Source organism: Pezoporus occidentalis, unplaced genomic scaffold (assembly GCF_034315485.1).
Source record: "Pezoporus occidentalis ecotype Australia unplaced genomic scaffold, CSIRO_AGI_Poc_V1 ctg54, whole genome shotgun sequence".
Classification (NCBI taxonomy): domain Eukaryota; kingdom Metazoa; phylum Chordata; class Aves; order Psittaciformes; family Psittacidae; genus Pezoporus; species Pezoporus occidentalis.
The window spans coordinates 521,153-537,562 of record NW_026915877.1 but is presented as its reverse complement, the minus strand read 5'-3'; positions in this window follow the sequence as shown (position 1 = coordinate 537,562).

Below are 16,410 nucleotides of genomic sequence, written 5' to 3'. Positions count from 1 at the left end.
TAATGGAAATGTTCCAGTTCTCTTGATGATAACATGCTTCTTTTGCTTTGCATGTTGTTACTCTTAACTGGACCACTAAGTTGTTGGTTTTTTTCTAAAATGCTTTTTACCACAGTAACTTGAGGAAGAGTCAGATTCTAGAGGAATTGTTTTAAATCTGACTTTAGAGGACCTTGGAAAGGATCCTGAATTTGAAATACATGCTTCTGCCATCTTGGAAGTGCATTGTGGCACTCCCTGTTTGAAGATATAACCAGCATATACAATCTTTTATTCACAATCTATTGTTGCAGCTGATACAGTTAGATCTATCTTCATAAATGAACACATTCTTTAAATGGGTTTAAACCTTTTAATGGTATGAAAGTAACATACAATATGTTGTGACAACTGGTTAATTAGACTTGATTTCTTTTTTTCTTTTGTAAGTTTTCCTTTCATGTGAGCACTAACCTGAGAATTATGTTTATTTTCCTGTGTCAGTGATACCAAATATGGTAAAGCTATTTACAAATCAGCTACTGAAAGTTGATGGTTTTGGTTGGTTTTGTGGTTTTGGTTGGTTGGGGTATTTTTTTGCATTGGCTTGGCTACTATTTCTTATGTATTAAAGAGAGAAATTTGTAATCATGCATGTCAAAGAAATTCAGCAAAAGAGCTAGACTCATGTTATTGCATGTATTTGATCTTCCATGTTTATTTGATCTTTGGTCCACGTTATGCAGGAAATCACATTTTACAGACTGGCAAAGTTGAAATCAACATGACACAGGACTGAGCCAACCAGCTCAGTGGCTGGCAGTGCGTGGCCACAGTAGCTGCGAATAAGTGTTTGTTGCTCCCTGAATTCACTGTTTTTCATGTACTTCTCCATCCCCATGTGTGCATTTCTGCACTTCCTCAGATGATAACTTTTGGTGCTCACTGGAAGCCATAATAAGGTCTGAGCTAAACTGCTGACTCTAGTACAGCCATAATAATGTAGACTGACATTAATTTATTATGATAACTGTCATCCTTAAAATTTTATGAATCTTTAAGAAAATTATGAGTTGTGAAAGCAGTTACATACATCAATAAGAAAATTCATTTGACAATCCCAATTTTAATGCTATTGACTGTATATTCCTTTAGAACAAGAAAATCCATATATCGATATCATCTCCAAAATCCAACAAATGGAATTACTGTTAATTCACATTTCATTATAATATTTTTATCTATCATCTAGAGGCTGTTATATAACAAAGCCTATAGTGCACAGAGAAACAGTGCCAAGAAATTAAATCAGGAAAACTTACAAAATACATTATCTATATTAAACCTATGATTCTGCAGATATTTAAATTCAGCATAAAATTGATCCACAATATTCCAGAAGGAAGAGGATTGCATTTTGGCCATAAAAATATGCAGACTAGTTTCGTGATTTAAGCCCATACAGTAATTCAGAACCACACAGCCGTTCGCTTATTCCTCAATTCTCCCTTCTCCCTCACCTCCAGGCAGGATGGGGAGGAGAATTGAAGATATGTAAACCCCACAATTTGAACTAAGAACAGTCCAATTACTAAAGAATAATATTAAATTAGAATAATATTAAACTACTATTAATAATGATAAAGAAAATAACACGGGGAGAGAACTAAAAAGGGAAATGGAAAAGCACAAAAAACAATACACACAAGTGATGCACAATACAGCTGCTCACCACCCGCCAACTGATACCCAACCCGATCCAAGCAGCGATCAGTCCCTTTCCCCCAATTTACATACTGGGCATGATGTGCTGTGATATGGAATACCACTTTGGCTTCTTTGGGACAGATGCCCTGTCTCTGCTCCTTCCCAGCTTCTTGTGCCCTATCTCACTGGCAGAGCATGAGAGACGGAAAAGTCCTTGCTCAGGGTAAGCATTACTTAGCAACAACTAAAATGTTGGTGTGTTATCAGCATTGCTCTCATACTAATGCCGAATCACAGCACTGCACCAACTACTAGGAAGGAGAAAAATAACTGTTAGTCTCTTCTGCATTATCATGCCAGCTCCTACCTTCCTCTCCTTGCAGGTGGGAGGCATGAGCTATGACAGTAGATGTATATTCCCCATATCTTTGAAGTGCATTACCCAGAATAAAAAGGACTCTCATACATTCTCAGTACTTAGGGTTTTTTTAGAATAATAATTTTATATCATGAAATTTTGAAGGTCTGTATGGGTTTTCCAGGTTTGTAGCCAGACAGGCTGCCATTCACCCAGCCTATGAACTATTTGCAATTTTTTGCCTTTGACATATGCATCCTAGAAAGGTCAATTATGAGTCTAGTTTTTAAAAATTTTCCATCTTCTTCTATGTACAGTGATTGTTATACCTCAAAGTTACCAATTGCACATAAAATTAGCTCTCAAAAGTTTCTGAAATTTTTTAAATCTGACCTTACCTTCATTTCCCTCAAGTATATAAGTTGGGTCATTTCACTCCTGGTAAAACTGGGGCAGACTGAAGCAGTCTACTATCTCCTGCTGTCTTCCTTGCTTCATGAAAAAACATAGCTTGATAGGATTTCTGAGAGCATGAGTTAGAGAGGGGGGTGTTGAATTCAGGTGCTGTGCAGCAGCCTGAGCTCTCTCGGGGGGAGAGAGAGAGAAGTCTTCCCTTCCATATCCTGCATTTATTTGTGGGGTCAGATGTACAAATTAATTGTGTAATTGTGCTCTTTAACTCTCTTTTTAATGCTGAAGTTTTGTGTTGGAAAAGTTTGGTGAATGTATTAGTGGATTCTGGTGAAACCAAGCACCAGCTCTCAGAAGTGATTTCTGCCCCAGCCTTGCAAAGGTGCATGTGGCAACTCCAGCTACCTACAAAAAGTGCTGCAGAGAAAGAGACTGCAATGACATTTACAAAGAAATGTATCCTGTTCTCCCAAAAAGAGCTAAATATTCTTGGTCTGCTCAAATTATCTTGAAAATTAATCCTGGTTTTGTTTTGTACAATAGCAGTCTTTCAAATCTCTGCTGCATGCACACACATGCACAGGCACATGTCAGCTGCAAGGTTTGCTGAGAACTCCACCAGCTGACAAGCATTAGAGCCACTGCTGCTGTGCACATAATCAAATACGTCTGAATTATAACAGTTTAACAGATTACACTTATTAGCTGAGTGACTGCTGTTGACTTTGTACGTAGTTTGGGCTTCTTTTTACAATGACAACAGTAACACTTTAGCTTAAACCTCTGTGGAGGTGATTTAAGTAAGGTCTACTGCTTTATAATTTCACCTTTGAAAGTGCCTTTCTGTGGTCTTGGTCAAATAATTTATTTTTACCCCATGATGTGTCAAACACTTTCCTCTGAAACAGGGTGAACACTTGCTTGACATGAAATCATTAAAGCTGTTTTGTTAACTGTTTATTTAAGATGCTAAAAAGGAGATCAATATGATGATTTCAGTGAGCAGATATTGATTAGCATGAGCAGATATTTGAGAGTGTGAATAAAGTGTTAATGTTCTTTCCTAACTAATTAATACCAGCAGAAGGCTAAAAAAAGTTCTACAATTCACTGAATATAAGAGCATTCAAGGCCTGAAATTCCCTTCAGTTTATTCAAGCAATTACTGCCAATTCTATTTTTTTTTTTAAAGGTATAAAAGCTTTATCACGATGGAGTCAGTGAAGTTACCAGCCAGAACAACTTAAAAACTATTCAATAATGGTACTTTGGGTCCTATTCGAAAAGTATCCCAAGACAGGAAGCAATTTCTTCATCCCATAAAACATTTTCAGATTACAAAAGTCCTGTTCTGAGGGGAGGTATAACCAAGAGGTTTCAAAAGTTTTCAGCACAAAACAAAATTACAGAAATTCATTGTTGGAAACATTCACCTAAGGTGTGCTGAGCCAAGTTGAGCTCTCCCCCTGTCTCATTCAGGGACTCAAGTCTGGGGCTCCTCCTGGAGACTGGTACCTGCCAGCCTTTTACGTATTCCTGTGCTTCTCTTGGCTGAGTCTACTTTTCACAGATAAATAAATAGTTTTGAGCAAGCAGAGGTGTAATGATGAGGAAAGGAAGCTGACTACTTGACTCAAAACAATAACATGATCCTTTTCTCAGGTGGGGACCATAACAAACTATTCAAAAGACTTTATCGCAGCAGTTTCTCTTTGTATAAATGCTATTGAGTAGGAAAAAGAATGAGACTATACCCCAGTGCGGATACACGCTCATATGATATTTGGGGAAGGTTGGGATTCTTTGCACCAGTTAAAAACCATCACTTATTTTTAGAGACAAGTTTTTCTCTATATTATTATAATCAGGATTTTCACCCTCAATTTGTAAACCATTTGAGGCAAAAGTTTTCTCAAAACTGATATTTTCCCATGAAGCACTTCACTCTACTACAGTGAATCACAGTTTTCTGATTAAATATTCTGCTTAAAAAACTTATTATTTTTATCTTCCATCAGTAATGCTGTTAGTGGAATCTGGTGCATGCTGGAGTCAAGGTTAGAAGACCATTGCCTATATGTAAAATAACCTGTTTAAGTACAAAGTCTGCTATATACGCAGGTCATGGTGGACTGACTTGACTTATCTTCGCTACAGAGAAGCAACAAACTTTTTTCCCCACTTTCTGCTCAATCAGCCAACTCAGCTCCTATTGATTTCAACGGAGACTCATTTGCTTTAAGGTTTGGTCTGTAAGTTATAGATTTTGCATTTGGCCTGTTACCAAGATATATTTTTACCAATTTTCTCCATTTCTATCCATGCATTTTAATACAAACAATTTCTTACAAAGGAATAGAGCATCCAATTATAAAAAAAATAATAAAAAATCCTTCTTTTTAAAAGCCAAATTAGAGAATATACAACTTTTAAATGTTCCTAAAACCCTGTCATTTTTTTTGTTGCATTCATCCTTTCTGTATCATGATCAGAAAAAGAATTAAAATAATTATCCTTGCTTTCATAATGGAGGAGCATCTTTACAGAATGGGACAGGTTTCTAATTTTCTTCTTCCACCTATGGCCTGACAAATTATTCAGTGTTAATGTGGACAAGATCTAAAAATGATGCAAGTGCCTTATGTGTGATTTAGGTGAAACTGAAGCATCTAATAAGTCAAAGATGTTGCTCAAATGTCCTGGCTGCTAGGTACCTCCCTGGGCATCTAGGGTTTATCTTCCTCTGCTGTCCACAGCTTCACCCCTCTCAGTAAGGCAGTGCCTACTCCACCCCTCAGGCTAATCAAGACTCTTGGAAATCAGCATTCTTTTCCTTATATCTCTTGAGGAATTCCATCTAATAGTCATTCAGAGATCACAGCCAACAAACACGTGAAGAATACAGACGAAGTCACTTTATTTTTAAAACTTGGCCCTCAAGAGTATGATTGGTAGTAGTGCTTGCATGTTATATATGCTAGCTATTTCTTACAGTGTTCATTCAAGAAATGGAGAACACATATTTAATTTCACCTTCTGCCAGGAAAGTTCAAGCCCACATTTCCAGTTCCACAGTATAGTTCCTAAACCATTGCACTACAAGCTACTGGTGGTTTTCTGATTTCAGGATCAGAGGTATTTTCTAAAGACAGTTTAATCTTGCAGCAGAGATTTTAATTGCTTCTGACCAGGAAGGGAGCTGCACTCCAGGCTTCTGTGCCTGTACAAATGATCAAACCAGTTGTCTGTTTCACAGGAACTAGATGTGACTGCTGACCCTTCCTAAAACAAACCATGAACCTCATTTGGTCTGTGAAGGGATGGTCAGAGGTACCTCTCCCAGACTGAGGTTATCAGATGGACAATTCACCCTCCATGGCTGTCACCTCACCAACAGACAGCTAAGCCTGGATGTGGATGGAATGGGAAAGCATTCTACATACTCAGTGTTTACTACCACTGAACACCTCACCACCCTTGCCAGGCTCCTTTGCAGAATAGCCACTTGGAGACTTTCCACATGGTGTATTCACTACCCAAAAGATGTTTCGTGAAAAAACAAGTAGCCCTCAATAAACGGCGTTTGTTGAAATACTTCTCTGGTTGGAGTTTTTTCCCCTTAGTTATTTAAATAGTACATTACTATAGCAACTAGTGCCTCACTGTCTTTAATGTATTAAACTTCATTATACCATATGAGGCAAAGGAATGTTATTATTTTACTTTACAAGGTGGGAGTGAGGTATAGATACTAAATGGGTGTTTACACAATGAAAAATGATTTAGGATTTCAGCAAAGAAGACGTACCCAGGTTAACTCTAATTTAGCAGTCACTGGGAACACTGGGAACAAAGACAAACAGTCTAGTGTGGATTAGTAACTGGGAGCCTGAAACTCCCAGATCACACCAAAACACATGCTGTCATTTCCCCCAGCTCCCCTGTTCCAGGTTCATGTGTCAGACCAAGGGAATTTGGCATTCATGCACATTTTGTAGCCTCGTATTATCTTGTCTGTGTGATAGGAGGCTGAGTATGATCGGAATGAGATTCCCTTTCATGAGTCATAATAAAATATTTTTATCCTTACATTTCTGCGTGTAGGAACCCAAAGCTGAAGCACTACTCAGCTAAGAGCCATAGTCCCAGCACCATGTTCTATCCCACTCCTTGGTCAATACTGTGTTAAGCAGGCAAGCACTATATCACACATGCTTTTGTGTGTGTGCATTGTGTATCAAACAGTACTACAGAATTTAAGATGTGTCACTTCTTGAAGTCAAAAGTATTTAACTGAGAAAGCACATGAATTGATAGCATTGCTGGCACATTGGTCCTGTAAAGCAGAGTGGCAAATGAGGTCACTCCCTCATGTGAAGAAATGTGTTGCATTATTCCGATACTTGTTTTGATCTTTATTTGTTTCATTAAAAAACAAAACCAACAAAACCAGACAGCTATGTTGATTCAGAATGTCTGTTAACAGTAGTGCTCTAAGGCTTGTCAGAGAAAGATATGTCTGAAAAGTCATCTATATTTTGAAAAAGAAAGAAAAATCAGAAGTCATCACACAAGGGTATATTTTTTTTAAAACCCTGTCTGAAAGTTAACTTCAAGGTAATAATAGCAGCTGTTGCTTCAAGCAGCTTTTTACTTTTTCAATTAAGATGTTAGAAAAACTAAGTTTAAACTCAGATTTAACTAAATCAATGAGTCAATAATTATAAAATACTGCATATGATCAGGGGATCTAGGACTAACATGAGTAACAAGTTGGACTCTCATACAGATAGCTAATATATATGGGCTTGATACACTGTTGTGGTTTAAGCCCAGTCAGCCACACAGCCGCTCGCCCACTTCCCCACCTTCCTCCTGCCCACCCGCGCTCCTGGAGGAATGAGGAGGAGCATCAAAAGAATGTAACTTCCATGGATTGAGATAAGAACAGTCCAGTAACTAAGGTATAACACAAACCACTGCTGCTACCACCAATAATAATAATGGTAAGGGAAATAACAAAGAAACAGAATACAACCACTCACCACCTGCCAACTGATACCCAGCCCAACCGAGCAGTGACCTAGCCCTTCGGGTAACTGCCCCCAGTTCTATATCCTGGGCATGACGTGCTGTGGTATGGAATACCTCTTTGGTCAGTTTGGGTCAGGTGTCCTGTCTCTGCTTCCTCCTGGCTTCTCCTCCTCCCTGGCAGAGCATGAGGCTCACAAAGTCCTCGGTGAGAGTAAACATTACTGAGAAACAACTGAAAACATCAGTGTTATCAGCATTGTTCTCAGGCTGAGAGTCAAAACCACAGCACTGCACCAGCTACTAAGAAGGAGAAAAATCACTGCTACTGCTGAACCCAGGACAGACACAGTCTGCAGAAGTCACCTGAAGTCACCTTATTGACTTTAGCAAGCTGCAAATAAAAACATGGCATAGAATATTGCAAAGCCTGACTGTGCTGTACACCAGAATTTGCATGGAAACCTGTTCTTTACTATGAAATCATCTTCTGGAGTCTCAGGTTATGGTTTTTAAATGTTTTGCTGCTAGTCATTCCGGTTACAAAGAAGAGCTTGCAAAAGGCATCTGACGGTAAAACAATAACATTATATCCCTGAGTTTTCCAAGTCTGAAATAATATTTGTGTCCTGGGTTCAGCAGTAGCAGTCATTTTTCTCCTTGTTAGCTGGTGCGGTGCAGTGTTTTGACTTTCGGCTTGGGAACAGAGCTGATAACAAGGATGTTTTGGTTTGGCCAAGGACTTTGTGAGCCTCATGCTCTGCCAGGGAGGAGGGGAAGGTGGGAGGAAGCTAAGACAGGACACCTGACCCAAACTGACCAAAGAGGTATTCCATACCACAGCACATCATGCCCAGGATGTAACTGGGAGTTAGCTGGAAGGGCTGGGAGACTGCAGGGTTGGAGGAGGTATCGGTCAGAGCTTGGTCAGGCTTGGAGGGTGAGTTATCGGTTGGCTGGTGGTGAGGTGTTGTATTCTCTTCCCTTGTTATTTCCTTTATCATCATTGGTGGTAGCAGTAGTGATTTGTGTTATACCTTAGTTACAACATTCTGAAGCTGTGAGATCAACAAGAACAACTCTGAGAGCCAATAAATCAGCATTGTGACGAGTGACTATTAATCCAGTCAGATCTGTCGTTATCTCAACCCCTCGTGCCCCACGTTGGGCGCCAAAAAGAACTGTCGTGGTTTAAACCCAGTCAGGCAATTCATTCACTCACTTCCCCCCCTTCTTGCCCTCCCCCTGCTCCCGGAGGGACTGAGAGGAGAGTCAAAAAGAATGCAACTCCCACGGGTTGAGGTAAGAACAGTTTAGTAACTAAGGTATAACACAAATCACTACTGCTACCACCAATAATAATAATGATAAAGGAAATAACAAGGGAAGAGAATACATCACCTCACCACCAGCCAACCGATAACTCGCCCCCAACCCAACCAAGCACCGACCGATACCTCCTCCAACCCTGCAGTCTTCCAGCCCTTCGGGCTAACTCCCAGTTACATCCTGGGCATGACGTGCTTTGGTATGGAATACCTCTTTGGCTAGCTTGGGTCAGGTGTCCTGTCTCAGCTTCATCCCGGCTTCCCCTCCTCCCTGGCAGAGCATGAGGCTCACAAAGTCCTTGGCCAAACCAAAACATTGTTATCAACTCTATTCCCAGGCTGCAGGTCAAAACACTGCACTGCACCAGCTACCAAGGAGGAGAAACATGACTGCTACTGCTGAACCCAGGACAGTGAAAAGCAGGAATGCAGAATTCATCTGAAAGTCTTGTTAAATGCCAGTCCCTGGGGTAACAGCAGGCAGAGAACTGAATGAGTGGGGAGCTAAGAAACAGCAAATTTCAAATCAATGCAAAAATATATAACACAATTGTTTCTGTAACTGAATGTTGTTCTTTTTTTTCCATTCAAACTTCACTACCCCTTGGGCCATATTCCTATTATTATCAGTCTAAGCAGCAAAGATTTCATTAATTTCACTACCCCAGTAACTAATCTAAAACCTGAACTACTGCCACACACAAGATCAAAAGCAGCGATTCTATAAAAAAAGGAAGGAAGGAAGGAAGGGAGGGAGGGAGGGAGGGAGGGAGGGAGGGAGGGAGGGAGGGAGGCAGGAAGGAAGGAAGGAAGGAAGGAAGGAAGGAAGGAAGGAAGGAAGGAAGGAAGGAAGGAAGGAAGGGAAAGAAAGAAAGAAAATTGCAATTTGTGCAAATATTTCTTTCAGTGTTGTGAAGGAAAAAAAAACAAGTAATGAGGGAGAGTCAACACTGATATTAGGAAAAGCCTCAGGATTTTACAGTGTGCCTTGCATTGCAGCACATTGTAACACATCACAGGGATATGCTCTAAGGATTCCTGCATGTGCTTCCCAGGGACAAAAAAACTCCTTTCACAGGCAGCAAGTCTTCTGCTGATAGTAAGGACATAGGATGGAGGGGATTGCTGTGAGTTGGAGAAACACAGAATGTTCCCACAGTTCATCTGGGAGGTGAAAGAGATAAATGGCTTGTACTGTTTCTCCTAAAGGAAGAACTCAACACTGGTGCACAATTATGTGAAAAAAGCTTAATCCTCTTCCAAAGCCAGGGAAGAATCTTGTGAGATGTCTGAGGGCACCAGAAAGGATCCCTGCCTGGAAAACAGGCTCCTGTGGTTGCAAAATATGTTTTCAGCTTCCTTTTTTGTCATTTTAAAGAGTATGAGATGAGAAGATCTTACTGGTACGTTTTGGGGGTTTATTTGAGTTCTTAGCAGGACATATTTTTATTTTTTAACACATTTATAAGATGTCTTGAAAATGTAAATGGGATAAAAACCAACAGAATAATGGTCTGATTGTTTGGCAGCATGGTATGGCACAAGAAGAACCTAAGGAGACACTGTTTTTCTCACTTCTTTATTCACCATATAACATGGCCAACTGCTCAACTCCTGCCCTTTGAAATAGTTTGTTTGCCTCTGTGCACTACCTGGGTACTCCTTGTTCACTATATACATCTTTTCTTGCTTGATATGGAGTGATGTGAACTCTAAAGTTGCTGACTAAAAAGCCCCATTTTCAGGAATCATGTGGAAAGCATTCCTTTTAAAATGAAAAAAGAGAGCAAAACATATTTTTTCAACCATCAAGGCTATAGATAAGAGCATAGAAATATATTAAAGTAACCAGCTTATTGGTCCTGAAAGTGTCTACTTTGAATGCATTATAAAATCCATCTTCAAATATTTCAAGGCACATTTTATAACACACATTTGATTATTGAAATAATAATAAAAGTAAAAATAATGGAATATTTTTTTAATCAGGTTCTCTCTTCAATCTATAACAATATTCCAGTTAATGACTTGACCTGTTATATGGTTCTGTTATATGATAATAAACTTAATATAGTCACATTCCAAAAGTGCTTTCCAAGATTACTGTATCAATTATTCTTATTAAAGTCTTCTGATGGTCCTGTGGGGTGGATAGTTGAAATTCAAGGTATATTGTTATTACACCTCCCTAACCCTTTAAAATATGGCTAGGGTAGATGATATGGTTTGAGCATTATTACCCCGACATGGTGGTTTTGTGTATTAGCAAACCCTTTCACAATAACACTGTCAAAGGAAAGGAATGCCATGGTTATCTGTACATTTAGCAAACTGAATTTCTGAAAGAAATTGAAATGTGGTAAATAATCTTCTGACTACTATAATTAAGGATGTTGTTGAGAAGAGGAAAACTACTTATCTGCTAGCATGAAGCAAAAATACTGTAAATGAAAATAAATTATATGCAGCCCTCTCCAGCAAAGAGGACTGCCCCTTGGCACTCACTCCAGGAAATCTATGCATTTCTGCAGACGTTCCTGCATCTGCCCTCTCCCTGGTGCAGAGCAGGCAGCTGCTTCAGCAGCCACTCCTGCCAAGCATGAGTCCCTCAGGACTAGCAGAAGGATGAAGGGGAAACCTGCAACCTGACAGCTGCCACTGCTCCTCTTCCCTAAACGCAGGAAAAGGTAAAGTAAACGTCATCGTGGCGCAGGCCTCCTTCTGCTGCACCAGTGACCTAACACCTTATTATATGACATTAGCAAATGATCCTCCATTCAGATATTGCCAAGTACTGACACGACATTTCTTTGGCTGATGTGACCTGGTGTACAACTATGTACATATCATGTCATATTGAACCACAGTAACTAAAAGCTTCTGAAAACTGGGAAATCTTTACATGATTCAATAGCAAGTACTGTTTAACTACAACAGGAACTATCCTCCTCCTCCCTGCCATGCCTTTTGGAAGTGTTTATAGGATGTTCATTCCCCAGGCCCCTGCTTGCAGCACAAATTAAATTTGACAGCAAAACCAGCAGGCATAAGGAGAATAATTTCACCTGATCATGATTTCATATGAGATTATTTGCGGGGAATATAGCATGATGTATTTTGGAGAGTAATGAAGGACCCATCTACTTAGGTTCAAGCCAAAGAGACTGTATTAATACAGTGGCAAGACTAAACTCAAACAAGCATTGCCTCTCGACTCTTCATTTATGGGTTTCCTGCCATCTGCAAATATAACCTCCAGTGAAAGGTAGTGCTAGAGTGCAAAATGCTGGGAAAAATTCATTTTTTAACAGAAGACCTGAATTCCATGAAATAAGAAATTATTCATATTCCTAGGGGTGCAGGGATCCTGTGCAATGTTGCCAATTACTTTGAATGCAGAAAAAAATCAAACTTAGTTTTATTATGTTTCAGATGTTGTAACCTCACTACAGATCTTGGCATGGTCAAAAAAACAGGAGTTTTCTTGTCTCTAGCACTTCCAAGAAAGACACAAAGACATCTCAGAAGAGACAGTGTGGCACAGAGTTTTTTCTAAGTCCCGTATGTGGATGGCTAATTCCATGAAATGTGAGCATCATGTGAAGTTGTCACTATACATTTGACAGTAGCTGCTCTTACTATCTATACAAACCTTTATTCTTTAGAGTCCCAACAGTGACTAACATTGAGTTCCAGAGGTTAATAGTGTGAGAAGGATGTGGGAGGTAAGACGAATAATTTTATGTTTTCTTATGTGTTTGAAAGGAGAGAGCTTTCAGTTTTTTTTTTTTCCTTACATTAGGAAAGTTTGTATGATCTCAGAGTTTACCTCCTGGTAAGTAATAATCAGCACTTAGGATTTTATTTACTGCTTTCTTTTCTTGCTGCACAAGTTAAACCATCTTATTCTTTCCTATCTATCCACATATAAGACCAAAATTATCTAAAGTTTTATATTTTTACAGTCTGCCTCTTTGCTCAGTATATCCCTTTATTAGTGTCTCACATTTGAAGAAATAATCAAAATTGAAGACCTAATTACAGGTGAGACCATGCCATTTGAGATAGTTTATTACTACTCTAACCTCTGAAGTAGTAAAAAATGCAGCAGAAAAATATCCTAGTATTTTGTTTGCTTTTCATTCTACCATTATGGCCAGATGCAGTATTATACGTTCCACTACATAACTCAAAAAATCTGAGAGAATAGATTAAAATAGACATATTTATTTTTACCAGGCACTGCAATGCTTTTAAAAGGTACTTTAAAACTTAGTGGGATTTTTGTTCTTTTGCAATCATAGAATCACCTAAGCTGATAAGTATCCTGACTCTCACAGACCTTAGAAGTAGAAATACTGGCTCATAATCATTCTGAAAGCTCCTGGAGCAATCCAGAGGCCAAACTATATTACTCTGCATTGGTACAATATTGCTCCACAGAAGAACCTGAAGAAATGTAGTGATTTGAATGGATAGGAGTTCAGATGAAGGCTTTCAGTGAATCTATTTTCTCCAGAAAATCCAGGCACGTAAACTGGAAGTTGTAGCTCTATGAGCCAGTCTGAGGGACAAACACCCTCTCTAATTGCAAAGGATGAATTACAGCTTGGTTTTCTAAACACTGTCTTTTCCTTTTCTCCTTACAGGTTTCCAGGTGTCCTACAAAAGCACCCCTTCATCACTGCTTTCTGGAAAAGCAGTGCAACACTAAGAAAACTGAGGTACTGATCCTTTTTCTGCCTCCAACTTCTTACATTAGTTTGGCCAAGTTGGTCAAAATTTCTAGCTTGTTTCTTATTTCTAGCTTGTTTCTTATTTAAGGCTGTGCCAATATGCTTTTTTCTGCAAAGCGTTGGCTGTATGAGGAGTTGCACATACATATATATTATGTGTCAGGTTCTGTGGTCATGTAGAAGCTATACAAATAGACCAGAAAGTTTCTCAGGAAGGGGAGCTTTTACTTTACTAGAAGTAGCAAACTGAAGTTTTTTGCTGTTATTTTTATTCTCAGTGTGATTTCTAATTTTGTTTGCTTTCTTGATATGACCACTGACATCTGAGGAGAATAGATTGCTGACTGCAAATATATCTCTCCTCAGCAGAGTCATCCCAGTAATTTGTGCTGATTGTATGAATATCTAGGTAGTTAACACAGAAAGGGAAGTTTTCACTTTTTTCAAAAGGGGGGGAAAAAGCTCCCTCTACATGGTGTTGGGTGAAAATATGGCCTCTCCTTAAACACTTCAGTTATGAAGAAACTTTGAGTTCAAGTGCAAAATGCTTATTTACAGTTACTCCAGTGTAGATTTGTAAACACTTTATTGAAGTAAGTGAATTTATTTTTGTGTAACCTTGGGCTAAAGGCTCAGAATTTAGCCACACTGCACTAGTATTCATTTCTCACTACTAAAAAGGAAGAATATTGTAACTTACAATTTAATGGTGAAGAATGAAGCATTAGCCCTATACTTGAACTGGAAGTTTAAGCTCTTGTGTCATAAAGTTTCTAGGGAAATGTCACATATGAGCACAGGACTGCATCCTGCAGTAATTACTTTCCTCGCTTGCAGTGGTTTGCTTGTGGTGTAATTCATTTAAAGGAAATACTTTTCCATACAAATCTGGAAATACACATATACACACATATCACATACATACACACACATATATGCATGTGTATATAGTAAAGCAATAAGAAAAAAGCAGTGTAGGAAATATGCATAAGTGGCACCTCTCTAGTAAGGCCAAGAACAAGACTGAAGACAAGTCTAAGCACACTAAAGAAAACCCCGAACCCCTCAGATCATGAGACTTTCAGTGTGTGAATTAGTTAGCCTAAAGTCAACCCAATTACTGTCTCTTCAGTGCTGATTCTAATTCCTTCTGGATATTTTTATTCATTTCCTTAAGCTTCCCTCGGGCTGATTTCTGAGTTTGAGTAATTTTTAGGTTTGGGTTTGTTGGTTTTGGAAACCAGAATATTTGTATTTTTCATGTAGCAAATATTATGGCTTAATGGACTAAGCCCAAAGCTGTCTAATTCACACTAAACGAAAGGAAAATGAAAAGCTATGTTGTGCTTTAAACCCAGTCAGCAACACAGTTTCTACCCCCCCACCCCCCCCCCCCCCCCCCCGCTCCCAGAGGAATCAGCAGGAGAACTGAAAGAATGTAACTCCCATGAGTTGAGATAAGAACATCCAGTAACTAAGGTATAACACAAATCACTACTGCTGCCACCAATAATAATAATGATAAGAGAAATAACAAGGGAAGAGAATATGATGCCACTCCCAGAAATGATAAGTCACCCTCTCCCACCCGACCGAGCACCAACCGATACCTAGTCCAACCCTGCAGTCTCCCAGCCCTTCCGGGTAACTCTCAGTTACATCCTGGGCATGACGTGCTGTGGTATGGAATACCTCTTTGGCTAGTTTGGGTCAGGTGTCCTGTCCCTGCTTCCTCCCAGCTTTCCCTCCTCCCTGGCAAAGCATGAGGCTCAGAAAGTCCTTGGCCAGACCAAACATTTAAGCAGTAACTAAAAACATCGGCGTTATCAGCACTGTTCCCAGGCTGAGTCAAAAAAACAGCGCTGCACCAGCTACCAAGAAGGAGAAAAAATGACTGCTACTGCTGAACCTAGGACAGCTATTAACCATTTATTTTATAATAACTCCTAAACTATGTGAATTATATTTTGAGTTAAAAAAAGAAAGGCTTTTAAAATAAAAACTAAGGAATCAATCTCTGCATATTCATAATGGCTCTAAAATCAAATGATTTTTTTGCATTTGGGTTTTTAGGGTATTATCTCTCAAATCTGGTGAGTTTTACAGGAGATCACTGATAATTGCAAACAAATTTGATGCCCATTGCAGTGTGAACACAAAGTTATTAGCCTAGCTGGTAAGATTATTCAGATTTGGAGTTTCTTCTAAAATCAGAACAGTAAAAGAAAATATCCTAAAATCGCTGCTTAATAGACAGGAGAAAAAAAAAAAAAAAGATTGGAAGGGGGAGAGAGAGAAGGATGGAGCTGATGGTAGACTAAAACCTCTATTGCCCTAACAGTCAACTTTGAAAAAGTTCAAAGAAACATAAAACTTTTATAGAGAGCTTTAAAGAGAAAGAGAATAAACCCAATAATTCTAAAATTGCTAGCATATTCATTTGTGGCACTATTATTCCAGAAAGACACCCACAGCTTCCCTCGAATGCCAAATGGAGTAGTGTTCACGCATCAGCAGACGGACAAGACAAACCAGCCTTTTATATAGGGAGCTATATGAGACATCATCACTCAGTACAGTTTTATAATTCTATAAAACTACAGTTGTGTTTTTAAAAAATCACTGTTCCTAAACCTACTTTCTTCACTCGTGCATACTCATCCTGTCCAGGAAATCACTAAAAATATGTGCAACTACCTTGGGTCCCTTTTTCCTACTTCTAAATTTAACATTGTTTTGCCAATAGAATCCTATAGTTCTAGTCTGAGATTCAGACTTAGATAAATTTAATGCTACTATTAATGGATGACATCTATAAGGTCCATAGTAGCAAGACCTTGCATAAATTAAGAAATGTCAA